Consider the following 15,037-nt stretch of genomic DNA (forward strand, 5'->3'; position numbering starts at 1 on the left):
TATCCCAGGATGAGAAATGGACCGTTACAGCCGTGCATACTGTCCTGCAGGAGAATTCATTTTCCTCACCCCACGGCCACCACGGCACCACCTGGGAAAGGGGCCTGACCGTCGAGATCGTTTGAGGCTCTGCTTGGTCCCAGGTTCCACAAGGGGAGGCATTCGATAGACATATTTGGGCAGTGCCAGATTCAACCATCTCTTTTACGAATTTTGAATTTTAGACGTCATTATGTTTTTCTTTTAAGACAAACATAAGCAGGTGATAAACTGAAGCAGTTTAAACGGGTATTCAGTACAGGCCAGTCTCTCTCCTTGCCCACTGCCCAGAAAAATCATTCTCAATCTCACATTTCCTTCCAGCCATTTCCCAAGCATAAATAAGTTTGTCTACATAAGCAAATGAGACCAACCTATCAGTCTTCCCTTTGTTTTCTTTAAGGTACTGGGTCTTGGGAATATTTCTACATCAGTACAGAAAAGGTTACCGCATGCCTTTAGAGCAAAGGCTCTCTAAGTGTGGTGACCAGGCCAACTACACCAGCATCGTCAGGGAACTTGTTGGAGATGCACATTCTTAAGCCCCATTCCAGACCAGTTGAATCAGAAGCTGGTGTGAGGCTTGTTGGTGAGTGTTTTAACAAGCACCCTGTGCTCACATTTGGGGTGGGGTGAGGAAAAGATTTGCTCCCTTTTGATGTGCCATAATTTATTTAGCTCTTTAAAAAAGGCAATTTTGAATTGTGTTTTAAGTAATGAATCTGACAGTCCCACTATTTAAAGATTTTTTAATTTACATAAACCAATAAAAGAAGAAAGTCGAAATGAAGAACCATTTTTAACTCCAAGAAAAATTTCACAGGTTTCATGTGGACTTGTTTATTATTACAAGACCCATGAGGTCATATTTAGTGATTAAATGTATTCAGGTTGATGAGCAGTTAAATCTCTTATGCAAACACAGTTTTCAAGAGAACAAATGAGATCCTTTAAAATAGGCATATGTGCAGTTTCCAAAAACAAACATACATGGTCTCAAAGTTATAGGTCAACAGTCCCATTAGATAACTGTGAAAGCAAACCTTTACATATTAGGAAAGCTTTTGGCTCTTTTTAGTAAACTGATTTTGACAGAAAATTAGCTACATCTGTACAAGATAGAGAAAAAAGTATAGACTTAATGTTGCAGTAATTGGTTGGTAAATATTCTTTAACTTTTCACTTTAATCTTTTTAAACAATGGATCACAGCTAACCAGAAGCTCTACTTATCAAAAGCACTTATAGCCACAACTTTTTCATTCAAAGCTTTCATAATACCATTGAAACTTGTGGTCCATAGCTTCAAACTATACTTTTAACTAAGAATGAATCGAAGTATTCTGGCTTACACTTTTCTGCTTTACTCAGTCCTGTAAATAATGGGCATTTAGATGACTTGCAGTGTTTTGCTTAACAAAGTCATTGCTTCAGTGATCACTTTCTACACATGTACAATTATTGTGGAGGATAGGCTCTTAGAAGCGAACTATTATGTCAAAGATTATGTGCATTTTACGTTTGATGAGTATTGCCAGATTTTTAAAAAGAGGTTGTTGCAATTTACATGGTATATTTTAATGTGTATTTTCCACATCCTTGCTAATATCTTGTGTTTTTTTTATTTTAAAAACTGTAAAATATTTTGCTTATGTGCAAGGCACAGGAGAGTGGTTTCCTATTTTCATCATTTCATTTCTTTAATTATGAGCCATATGGGTGTGTTTTCCCATTTATGCTTCTTTCCCAATCTTCTATGTGACAGCAGGTTTGTTTGTTTGCTTGTTTTTTACTAATTTGCAAGTGCTCTTTATATGTTCAGTAAATGAGTCCTTTGAAATCTGTATTGCAAATAACATTTTTCTTAGTTGTTTTATCTTTTCACTTAACTTTTTCATTCAGAAAACTTTAAGTTTTATATAGTCAAAATGGTCAGTCTTTGTCTTCATGGCTTCTAGGTTTTTTTTTTTTTTTTTTTTTTTGAGACGGAGTCTTGCTCTGTCGCCCAGACTGGAGCGCAATCTCAGCTCACTGCAAGCTCCGCCTCTCGGTTTCACACCATTCTCCTGCCTCAGCTTCCCGAGTAGCTGGGACTACAGGCGCCTGCCAACACGCCCGGCTGATTTTTTGTATTTTTAGTAGAGACGAGGTTTCACCGTGTTAGCCAGGGTTGTCTTGATCTCCTGACCTCGTGATCCGCCCGTCTTGGCCTCCCAAAGTGCTGGGATTACAGTTTTTGATGATACTTTGAAAACATTTCATTTCTCTAAGGTATGGAAAAATTCACTCATATTTTCTCTTGGAATTGGGAGGCTTTATGACATAGTGATTAAGTGTATGGGCTTTGGAGTCAGGCTGCCATGTGTGTAAATCACATGCGCTGTGTGGTCTTGGCTAACTTACTTAACCTCTCTGGACTCAGATGCATCATTTATGCCTATCATACAGGGATATTACGAGATAATGCCTGACATAGGGTAAGTGCTCAATTAATGTTATTTCTTGTTATTTTTCAACCAGTGCTCCTATGACTTTACTCACGTTTTTATTCATTAGGTGTTAGTTTTCATGCAAAGAGTAAGCCAGGAATCTAGCAATTGTTTCCCAAATTAAACAATGAAAAGAAAGAGGCAACATCATTACTATTTGCAGATGTCATTGTACTCCAGATGAAAAAACTAAAAAACTAAAACCAAAAAAAAAAAAAAAAAAAAAAAAAGAGATGGTGACAACGTGGCTTATTATAGTAATTAATAAGTTTTCTATTACAAAAAGTAGACAGAAAACTAATAGAAGAAATGTCTTCCCAATGTCATTTGTTGATTAATCTCTTTTCTCACTGATTTGGAATGCCAGGTTTGTCAGACACAAATTCAACTTTGTATTTGAACCTGTTTATTAACTTTATATGTTTTTATTGGCTTAACAATTTCTTATTAAACACTGAACTATTCAATTATTTAGCTTTATAATTCATTTTAATATGTAGTTGGGTTAGTTCTTTGCGTTATTCTTTTGTTTCATAATTTCCTGTTTATTGTTACATGTATATTTTCCCATATGAACTTAGGATTTTAAATTATAAATTAATAGGAAAGAATTGACATCTTTACATTATTTGTTTCTTATTTAAGAAAAAGATATTTTCCTTAGACAAGTCTTTTATACTGCAGAGGAAACTTACATTTTTCTTTCTTAAAGGTCTGCACATTTCATGTTAGTTTTTGTTCTTGTGGCTTTGTCTATTGGTTCTTTCCTTTCATTAGTTTTCTGTCTACTTTTTATATGTAGGAAAATGATTAATTACTGTAATTTAGCCACTTTGCTTAATTCTCTTAAATGTTGATAGTTTCCCAGTTGATTCTTTTGAAGTTCAATGATATCTACAAATAATAACACTGCTTCCTCCTTTCCAATGTTTAAATCTTATTTTGTTTCTTTTGTCTAATTGTATTAATAGAGCTTCCAGAATAATGTTAAATCATGGTGGTGACGGGGGCATTCCATATGGCCTTCTGAATTTATTTATCTAGGGTTTTGCCATTCAATATGGTGCTGGATTTGGTTTGAGAGATTTCTTTAAATTCTGGGCATTCTCTGGTGGCCTTTCAAGTCTCCATTTCCCTTTTCTGTTGCCAGTAGTCCCCAAATCTTGCTTTAGGAGTGACCATCATTTCTTATTCTCAGTCCTGTGGTTCTGGTAAGAGGGACCCCACTTGTACCTGTGGAGAAATAAGTCTCCCCTAGTTTCCTCAGTGCTCCTATCTAGAAGCTGTAGCCTCCTGAGACACAGAAATGTGTGTAATATAAAGATAGAGAATGTTTGCCTTCTCCTAGCAATGTTTTACTTTTCATATACTGTGAAGATTTGGTCTGTAGCCATTTGTCTGATTAATTGCTCTGATCAAAAGGGATAATAAAACTTTTCTTATCTCCCTAGGAAGGGCAAATGGTTACGGTCCAGACTATTCCCCTAGGTTAGCCACAAAGAGCAGAGTACTAGCTCCCTAGGGATGCGCTGTTGCTTTTGATTTACAATTTTGGCAAAGAAGTCACTCCAGAAGAGTTCATTTGGCCCTTCCAGTTATGATAGCCCTTACTCCACAGGTCAGGCAACCAATGTGGACATTCTGCCAGTTGCAGAGTTTATTCTTTCTACACACCCTGAAATTGAGGGTATAATCGCAGTGAGGGTCCATGTTAGACCCAATATAAGAGGGACTTGGGCAAGGACGATTCAGCACTTGATCTGCAGGAGCTCCCATACTGCAAGGTGGTCCCTGAAGACTCACGTAAATTAAGAGACAGTATCTAATAACTCCTGGGAGATTTGTGTATTCCCCTCTCTCACGTCACAGTTATCAGGGTAAATGGTCACTGTTTGCTCTGGGAAAATTTTTATCATACGCTGTGACTACTTTGCACGGTCTTCATTCTAGGGCTCCAGGTCTGTGAAAGAGGTTATGCATCTCCCTAGGATGACTTGATTTAGACTTCTGCCCATGAATTATTTTTTTCCACTATACATGTCAAGCAGCCAGCTGCTTAGTAGGCTACCTGCTTATTCCATTTCTAAGGACACCAAAATCAGTCATAACTACAAATTCCTGCAGCACCATTCTGTTCTTGAGGCTTAGTGTAGTCATTATGGCCACCAGGTCTCTATTGGGTAAGTGGTGCCACCTGGGCTCTACCACACCAGAATTGTGTTATTCTCCTTAAGATCGGGGAACCTATTCCATCCAGAGCTTTCCAAAGAACTCTGTGGAATTGGCCCATCTCCAACATGTTTTTCAAAGCTTTTATGTGTGGAGATTACTCCAGGATCCTCCAGTGGGGTCTGTTGAATGGGGATGGTTTGGGAGGGGGCTGAGCAGGTTGCATATAATAGATTCATTCTACTGCTCCTGTTTCTCTAAGCCTTTGCGGGAGGTTCTGGGAATGCACTCTGACTGTAGGCTACTGTGGTAGGCAGAATAGGAACTGATGGAATTAAGACTGCTGATCAGCTGACCTTAAGATAAAGAGGTTTTCCTGGGTTATCCAGGTGATCCCAATGTAACCACAAGGCTCCTTAAATGAAGAAGCGGGCGGCAGAAGAGCTAGAATCAGAGAACTGTCATCAGGAGGAAGACTCAGCTGGCCATTGCTAGCTCTGAAGATGAAGGAAGGAGACTCAAACCAAGGAATGTGGGCAACGTCTAGATGCTGGAAGAAGTAAGAAAACAGATATTTCTCTAGAGCCTCCAGAAAGGAATGCAGTCCTGCTGGCACCTTCATTCTAGCTAAGTGAGATCCATTTTGGACTTCTGACCTCCAGAACTGTAAGATAATAAGTATATGTTGTTTTAAGCCATTTAGTTTGTGGTAGCTTGTCAGAGTGGCAATAGAAAACTAATACAGCTATCGAGTCCAGGTTTCAAATGCTTAAAACTCCCAGGTTTTAGAGCGAATGTTAGATCCTGAATCTCAGATGAGTATACTCATGAAAATAAGTTTAGCCTTATCAAGCCTTATAGTCAGGGCTATGCTAGTGTTTAACAAGCAGCTCTCCAGGGGGAAAAAAAAGAATAAAGTCCTGGCTTGCAGTACTTTCTTTTTTGTTGTTGTTCGTTTTATTTTTAAAATTTTAAAATTTGTATTTTATTTCAATAGGTTTTGGGGGGAACAGGTGGTGTTTGTTTACATGGATAAGTTCTTTAGTGGTAATTTCTGAGATTTTGATGCACCCATCACTTAAGCAGTGTACAGTGTACCCAGCGTGTAGTCTTTTATCCCTTGTCACACCCCACCCTTTCCGCTAAGTCCCCAAAGTCCAATGTATCATTCTTATGCCCTTCTGTCTCATAGCTTAGCTCCCACTTGTGAGTGAGTTACTTAGAATAATAGTCTCCAGTTCCATCCAGGTTACCTGACTCACAGCATTTTCTGACTTCCAGTTTGCAAATACTCTCACCATGGCCCACTTCAAGCTGTAGACATCCAGCTGAGCGTGAGTTGAGACCAGAGGCACAGTAGCGGCCATTGTGTAGTATTTCCACTATATAGATCCAAGAGATAAATAACCTCAAAAATAGAATAGTAAAAGGAGTGATAATAATGGAGTTTGGAGTATTTATTACCTTTATTTTCAGTATACCTACTTATAAGTGTATGTGACTTAAGTTGTAATGAGGGCTATTTTTAACAACTATCTTGCAACATTTCTAAATATTTAATTATTGGCTCTCATGAGCCAGTCCAACCATCTCCAGCACACCACTGCTCATATCTCTTCCTTTTTTGTTCGTCACCCTGAGAATGCATTCTCTTGTGCTCCGGGACCCCTTCTACACAGATGGATGAGGTCAGAGCAGGCCTGGTGTTTTTTTTATCTGGGTTACAATGGGATCTAATTCTTGTGGAAGGCTCGGTAGTAGAATGAATTCTGAAAAGAACTGGCACCTCCTTATGAGCAGCTGCCTGGTGGGCAGTCGTGGAAAAGTTTTATGCAGATATAGGTAGTTTCCTGGGATGGGAGAGGAGCTGCCTTTGAAGACAAGGCAGATTTCAGAGGAATTTGGGGATTCAGAATCCCCAGCTTCATCCCCGTCTGCTCAGAGTCCGACTCCTTTCTCAACAGCACTTACCTTAGTGTGGTAGTTCTCAAAAGTCAGACTGCGTCAGAATCCTCTGGAGGAATTGCTAAAACATGGGTGCAGAACCCCACCCTAAAATTCTGAATCAGTAGACTGAGAACTTGAATTTCTAACAAGTATCCAGCGGACACTTCCATTGCTGGTGTGAGAACTGCCATTTGAAACTGTGTTAGTCTGAGAAACACAGTGGGCTTTCTTATTTGTGGTTGCAGTTTCGCAACCCTGAGAACCAGGTGTTGGGCTTGGTTCCCAGCCACATCTGCCTGAGGTCACAGAAGGCACAGGATTCCCTCAGAGCGGCTTGGCTGCCTCCTTTCCAGTGATGTCCTCGGTTGGACATTCATGGCCTTCAATTTCCCTTTTCCCTAAAGCCAGTCTCCCTACCACCTTCATAGTTACTATTGCAGTTTGCATTTGAAGCATAACTAACTGCTCTCAAACATAGTAGCTTAAGACAATCACTTTATTTGCTCACAGTTCTGTGGGTCAGCTGGCTCTTTCCCTCTTTTTTTCCTGGCGCAGGCCAGGATCAGGGTGGAGAAATAAACTCCACCTCTTTATGGGAGGATATGCAACATACTATGCTCACTTTTTTTTTTTTTTTTTTTTGATCTATCACAATCACTATTGTCACTGTAGCAAATAAGGGCCATAGTCACTTGGTTTCCCCCCCTTTATTTTTTTTTTGAGACGGAGTCTTGCTCTGTCACCAGGCTGGAGTGCAGTGGCACGATCTCAGCTCACTGCGACCTCCACCACCCGGGTTCAAGTGATTCTCCTGCCTCACCCTCCTGAGTAGCTGAGACTACAGGCGCCCGCCACCATGCCCAGCTAATTTTTGTATTTTTAGTAGAGACGGGGTTTCACCGTGTTGGCCAAGATGGTCTCGATCTCCTGACCTCATAATCTGCCCGCCTCGGTCTCCGGTTTCCCAATATTTTACACTCTATCTGGACTTTGTCCCATGCATCACTGCTAAGTCATTTGGTTAGTCCTGATGCCACTGTGTGCCATAAGTTACCTGTGTTCTGTTTCCCTCAACAAAGAAGGTTATCTATGATGTCATCAAATATGAGTGCAAAATAATCTTACAATTGCATTTTGAGGCTGCTTCTTGAACCACCTCGTGAACTAATTACTAAATGAGTCTTGGCAGGCAAAAGTTGGCCTACTCAAAGTGGATACTTTGAGGGGCGTTTACTAAAGAGACTGTTGGCCAAGGTGTAGGCAGAATTCAAGCAAATCAGTGTAGTTTAGTTTAGTTCAGTATCTTGGAGTTAGTCCTTCCAGGGAGACTGTTACAACCTAAGCCTGGGAGGTCAAGGAGGTAAGGATTTCTGGAGTCCCAATAGGGTAGCTATTTAGGGACAGTTGCCTGGCAGTGGCTGAAGCCTTCTGTAGATGATCCAGTCAACTCCTGGTAATCCAACGGGACAGAGCCAGGGGGAACTCTCCCCCTTTTGTGTCTCCCCTTAGCCCATCCTAGTTGGTAGTAAAAGGCCATTGATGTGTCCCTTCCAGATCAACCTTCCAAGGCATAGAGCAAAGTGGTTGTAGGGCCACATAGACTGGGCTCATTCTGGGTAGGTCTGGCCAATCTCTCCCTGCCTGGGAAAAGCCATACTCCTTGTGATAACACTGCACCCTTTCAAATGTATAGGCCACGTTCACAAGCACGAGCTCACCGAGGGGCATGTCAACTCTGAGGAGGTTGGCGTGGTCCCATTTTATAGACAGGGCGGGTAACTAAGTTGCTGAGATTCTTTGAGCTCTAAAGTCCCACAGCTGGTATGTGGGATCAGAACCCACTTATGTTCTTCTGGTGTGTCACAAATGTTTCCAGTTGAGGCTACAATGTAAGTAGACTGCAGCCATAATTAGTGCCGTATTAGTGCCCTAGGACAGCCACAGAAAGTACCACACACTGTGGCTTAGAACAACAGAAACCTGTCTGCATTCTAGAGGCTGGAAGTGTGGGATCACGGCATTGGCAGGGTTGGTCCTTTTAAGGGCTGTGAGGTAGAGCCTGTTCAGGTCTGTCTCCTGGCTTCCGGTGATTGTTGACAATCTTGAGCATTCCTAGAGGCAGCCCCAGTCTCTGCCTTCACGGTCACATGCTGTTCACCTGTGTGCCTGTCCGTCTCTGTATCCAAAATTCTCCTTTTTGTAAGGAAACCAGTCCTGTGGGTTTGGAGCACATCCTGATGACTCCATGTGAACTTGATCATCTGCAAACACCCAGTCTCCCAGTAAGGTCCCAGTCACAGGTACTTGGGCTTATGACTTCAACATCTTTTTGGAGGACAGAATTCAATTCATACTGGTGCCCAATTATCAGACATATCAACTATGTTTCTTGATGGTCTTATACCTTTTTCTATTGCTAAGGAGAGTCCGTTTAATACAGTACCGTTTAAGTATGCTGCTTTGACAGTATGATGTTCTCTGAAAACTCATGGTCTATGAATGTTATAACTACTAGTTATCTTATTAGCTAGGACAGTGTCTTCCTTACTTGCACCAGGTAAATGAGGAATCCCAAAACAACCAATAGGTGGACAGACCCTAGGTCTTAGGTTCTTTTGTGAAATCACATGTAGGCGATGCTGCCTCTATGGCAAGAGCTCCCTGGTTTCTGGTTTCTCCCTGCCAGGTTTGAATCTGTTCTGAACAGCAGGTGTCGCTGTTGCCTGCTCTGTGACTGTTCATTCCCAGTAAAAAGCCTTGACTAGAAGAGAACTTATCCAAGGGTACTGCATCCAGTCTTTGCAACTCCTAGTCATTTTTGACTTTTTCAACAATTTGATCTACGTGGGGTCTTGTCCATAGCAAGATGTAAGACCTTCCTAGCTTATTTCTAAGAGCCTCTCAGCCTCCACCTTCACATGCACTGGCTCGGAGGCTGGAAAACTGAGGGCTACATGAATGGGGGATAAGGGAAAAGGTCCGTTCAGTGCAGGTCTGCAACTGCATATGTCCCCTCACTGCTTCTGCCCTGCTGGGTGCCAGTCAGCAGTGGTTTCCTCTCAAGGGGCTGTTGGAATTATCATCTGTAGTGATGTGGCTGCTACGGAAACATGGCAGACCCTACCAAGAACTTTTATTTCCATTTTCCCTTTTGTTAGGGCTGAGGTGATTGTTTTAAATTGCCACTGGGTCTGCATTTCAAAGTTGACTTTTTCATTTTGAAAGAAGGCCACAGTGCAACACAGCATGGGTGAGGATGAGGGTGGGGTCCATTTATTCAAACCCTCCCGATTCCCACTGTCCCTGGGCACTCAGCCTCGAGGGTGACTAGGTAGGGCAAGGGCACTCGCCTTCCTCTGGCTTATAGAATGGCAGATGGGAGGGAGGGATGTTGTTAAAGCTTGTGGCTCAGATGATAAAGCACTTCCTCTTCTCCTTCCCCAAACACAGAATGCAGGGCTCCCGCAGGAAATCTGGGAAGGTATTCTCCGCTGCACTGGGGAAGGATAGGTGGGGCAGGGGAGAAGAGGAAACAGCATCTGCTCAGGCTAGCAGCAGGTCCTGGAGGCCACGTGGATGGGCAGTTGCTCCTTGGAGGGGGTGGAGTCAAGGGCCAGTAGAGAAGGGACATGGAGGACTGGGACAATAGCCTGGCCACCTGTTTCAGTTGTGGTTGGAGGTGTGTGCAGCCACAGCAGCTTCTGGGGTGGCGTGTGGGGAGTAGTCACTTTTCAGATTCTCAGCCTCACAGATGGGTTAGAATGGCAGTCACCCTTTATTATGGGGCGGAGGGGGTGTTCTGGGGCAGTGCAGATTTCAATTACTCAGATACAGATGCTAATACAATTTGCTCAGTTTTATATTTTACTTGTATTCTTTTCTCTTTTGGAAAGGCAGTATAGTAAATCTATACCAAAATGTGTGTGTGTGAGTGTGTGTGTGTGTGTGTGTGTGTGTGTGTGTGTGTGTTTTAGAGGGAGTTTTGCCCTTATTGCCTAGGCTGGAGTGCAATGGCATGATCTTGGTTCATCGCAACCTCTGACTCCCGGGTTCAAGCGATTCTCCTGCCTCAGCCTCCCGAGTGGCTGCAATTACAGGCATGCACCACCATGCCCAGCTAATTTTGTATTTTTAGTAGAGATGGGGTTTTTCCATGTTGGTCAGGCTGGTCTTGAACTCCTGATCTCAGGTGATCCACCCCCTCAGCCTCTCAAAGTGTTGGGATTACAGGCATGAGCCACCACGCCTGGCGTGTGTTTTAATTTCTATGCCTTTGCAAGGGTTTTCAAACAAATATGTAACTGAAAGAAACCTTTTAATCTAACTATCAAGTCCTGATTTTTGTCATTAGGGTTAGACCTGTGATCATGGTGACATTTTAGGAAACTCTCCAGTGAATCAGATGTAAATTTCTCAAAGCAGAGATCATTTCCTCATTTTTATGTGTTTGTGTAGCGACAGGGTCTTGGTCTGTCACCCAGGCTGAAGTGCAGTGGTGTGACCACAGCTCACTGCAGCCCCAAACTCCTGGGCTCAAGCGATCCTTCTGCCTTGGTCTCCTAAAGTGCTAGGATTTCAGGCATGAGCCACTACACCTGGCTGTGTCCTCATTTTTATACCCACATGGCTAAGGAAGAAATAATGGTGACTCTGTAAATAAATGGTAGTTTCTTGTTACCAAGAAGACTTTTTACCCTTTGTTTCCTTTCTTCCTCTATCTACGTGAAAAGACAAACCAATACTTTTTAGGATGTCTCTTAGCATTTATAGTGACAGCCTTCGTATTACCCTGGCCTTTAGGGCGGGGAGTGCAGCTTTATGGACACCTTCCTGGGGAAAGCACCGAGTGAGCTGAGAAGGCTGAGCAGGAGTCCGAGGGTGTGGGATGTTGTCATCCCCAGGGCAGCCTGAGTGAAGGCCCTGAAACAGGATCCACCAGGAAGGTTTAGTGGCCAGTGTGGCTAGAAAGGAAGGGAGGGAGCCCCTGGAGGGCTTGCATGAGAGGAAATGAGGGCAATGGACATGTGGTTTAGCAGGATGATCCCTTGGCAGGGTGAAAGGTAGGCAGGAAGGGATGTGGAGATTGCTTGAGGTAGAGGGACAGGTACAGGAGAAGATGAGAACTGGTCAGTACCAGAGGGGCTTTCTGAAAACAGGTATCACTTCAGGAGGGAAGAATCAATCTGTAGACTGCAGAAAAGTGGGTGGGTGGGGCCTGGAGAAGGGAGCATTTAGGAATCCCTCTGAGAGGGCTGGCGTAGGTGGAAGCTTAAGGCGACAAAGCCAGGCTGGTTCAGAGGAGGTGGAAACGAGGATGAAGTAGAAGCAAAGGCCTCAGGGCCTTGTTTGCAATAAATCTCTTAAACTGTGTTCTGCCTCTGGCCTTGGTCCTTGAATGAAAGGCCAGGCAGGCATGGTCGGCCTCCCAGACACAGAACTATACTCCACAGTGCCAATGGGATGTCTGGTCCTTTCTAGTCAGTTTCCTTCAGCTGCTGTTAGAAATGAGTGTTCTGTGAACGCAAGCGACTTTCTCTCTAAACCACCGCTAAGGCAGTGCCTCTAAGCCATGACTGTACACTGAAATCACCTGGGGAGCTTCAAAAAGCAGCGATGTGTGCCCTTGCCCGTGGGATTCTGCTGTAATTGGTCTGAGGTGCAGAATGAGCATTGGGAGTTTTATAAGCTCTCCAGGTAATCTTAATGTGCAACCGAGTTTGAGAACCACCGAGTGTGGCAGGCTTATGTATGCCAGGCAGTACACTAATAGCTGTGAATGTGTGTTATCTCATTCAGGCCTCTTAACCAGTGGTTCTTAAAGTGGAGTCCCCAAACCAGCAGCATCAGCATCCTCTGGAAACCTGTTAGAAATGCAGTTCCTGGGTTCCTCTTGAGTCAGACTCTGGGTTGGGCTCAGCAATCTGTTTTAACAAGGGGAAGGCAGAGGCAGACTCATCTCCAGTTGAAAATCACTGACTTGAAGGAATTTCTGATGGTGGAATTTCAGGTATTAGTAAACTATGTAGAGAAATATACAGGCATACCTTGGAAATATTGCTAGTTTGTTTCCAGGCTATTGGAATAAAGTGAGTTGCATGATTATTTTGTTTGTTTGTTTCCCAGTGCATATAAAAGTTATATTTAGCTATTTGGGAGGCCAAGGTGAGAGCATCATTTGAAGTCAGGAGTTTGAGGCTGCAGTGAGCTATGATCATGCCACTACACTCTAGCCTTAGCAACAGAGTGAGAACCTATCTCTAAAAAAATATATAAAAAGTTGTTCATACTATACTATAGTCTATTAAGTGTACAATAACATGTCTTTAAAAAGTACATATCTTAATTTAAAATACTTTATTGCTAACAAAAAATGCTGATAATCATCTGAGCCTTCAGTGATTCATCTTTTTGCTGGTGGAGGTCTTGCTTCAATGTTGATGGCTGCTGACTGATGAGGGTGGAGGTTGCTGAAGGATAGGTGGCTGTGGCAATTTCTTAAAATAAGACGATGAAGTTTGCCACATCAATGGGCTCTTCTTTCAGGAAAGATTTCTCTGTGGCCTGTGATGTTGGATAGCATTTTACCCACAGTAGAATTTCTTTAAGAGTTGGAATCAATCCTCTGAAATCCTGCTGCTGCTTCATCAGCTAAGTTTATGTGATATTCTAAATCCTTTGTCATTTTAACAGTCTTCACAGCATCTTCTCCAGGAATAGATTTCATCTCAAGAAACCACTTTCTTTGATCATCTATGAAAAGCAACTCCTGACTTGTTCAAGTTTTATCATGAAATTGCAGCAATTCAGTCACAGCTTCAGGCTGTACTCAGAATTCTAGTTCTCTTGCTGCTGTTTCTACACATCTGCATTGACTTCCTCCACTGAAGTCTTGAACCCTTCAAAGTCATCCATGAGGACTGGAATCAACTTCTTCCAAACTCCTATGAATGTAGATAGTGTTGATTTCTTTCCACAAATCACAAATGTTTTTAATGGCATCTACAATGGTAAATCTTTCTAGAAGATTCTCAACTTACTTTGCCCAGATCCATTAAGAGGAATCATTATCTATGGCATCTCTGGCCTTACAAAATGTACTTCTTAAAAAATAAGACTTGAAAGTTGAAATGACTCCTTGATTTATGGGCTGCAGAATGAATATGGTCTCAGCAGGTGTGGAAAAAAAACCAAAACATTCCTCTCCTTGCATCTCCATCTGACCTCTTGGGTGGCCAGGTGCATTGTCAATGAGAGTAATATTTTGAAAGACATCTTTATTCTGAGCAGTAGGTCTCAACGGTGGGCTTAAAATATTCAGTAAATCATGCTGTAAACAGATGTGTTGTCTTCTAGGTTCTGTGCCATTTCTGGAGCACAGGACAAGTAGATTTAGCATAATTCTGAAGGACCCCAGGATTTGCAGAATGATAAGTGTGCATTGGCTTCCACTTACAGTCACCAGCTGCGTTAACCCCTAACAAAAGAGCCTGTCCTTTGTAGCTTTGGAGGCAGGCATGAACTTCTAGATGACATCTTCCAAGAGGGCTATTTTTGTCTACATTGGAATTCTGCTTAGTGTAGCCACTTGCTTCAATGATCCTAGCTAGATATTCTGGATAACTCACTACAGCTTCTCCATCAGTACTTGCTGCTTCACCTTGCACTTTTATGTTATGGAGATGGCATTTTTTTGTTAAACCTCATGAACCAACCTGGTAGCTGCCAACGTTTCTGCACCTTCCTCACCTCTCTCAGCTTTCACAGAACTGAAGAGCCTTGGGGCCTTGCTCTGGATTAGGCTTTGGCTTAAGAGAATGTGGTGGCTACTTTGACCTTCTTTGAGTGATCTTTGTTACTATTGTAACTGGGGACACCATGAATCACACCTGTATGAGACAGTGAACTTAGTAAATGTGGTGTTCTGACTGCTCCACCGACCAGCCATTTCGTGTGTCTCTGCCTCTCCTCGGGCCTCCATATTCTGAGATCCAACACTGAAATTAGGCCAATTAGTAACCCTACAATGGCTTCTCAGCCTTTAAGTGAAAGGCAGAGTTGTGGTGTGCCAGACAATTACAGTAGAAACATCAAAGATCACTGACGACAGATCACCATCACAGATATAATGATAATGAAAAAGTTTGAAATACTGAATCACCAAAACGTGACAAGACACGAAGTGAGCACGTGTTGTTGGAAAAATGACACTGATAGACATGTTGACAGAGGTTTGCTACAAACATCCAATTTATTAAAAAACAAAACCAAAAACAAAATGCAATATTTGTAGCAGAAAATGAGGAATGCCTGTGTTGGGGACAGAAAGGCCTGCTAAGTGCCCCTTGAATCATACCCGTAGGCAACTTTCATGTTTCCTGCTTTTGTAATCTGAGT

The sequence above is a fragment of the Macaca fascicularis genome, chromosome 3, assembly GCF_037993035.2.
Source record: "Macaca fascicularis isolate 582-1 chromosome 3, T2T-MFA8v1.1".
Taxonomy (NCBI): Eukaryota; Metazoa; Chordata; class Mammalia; order Primates; family Cercopithecidae; genus Macaca; species Macaca fascicularis.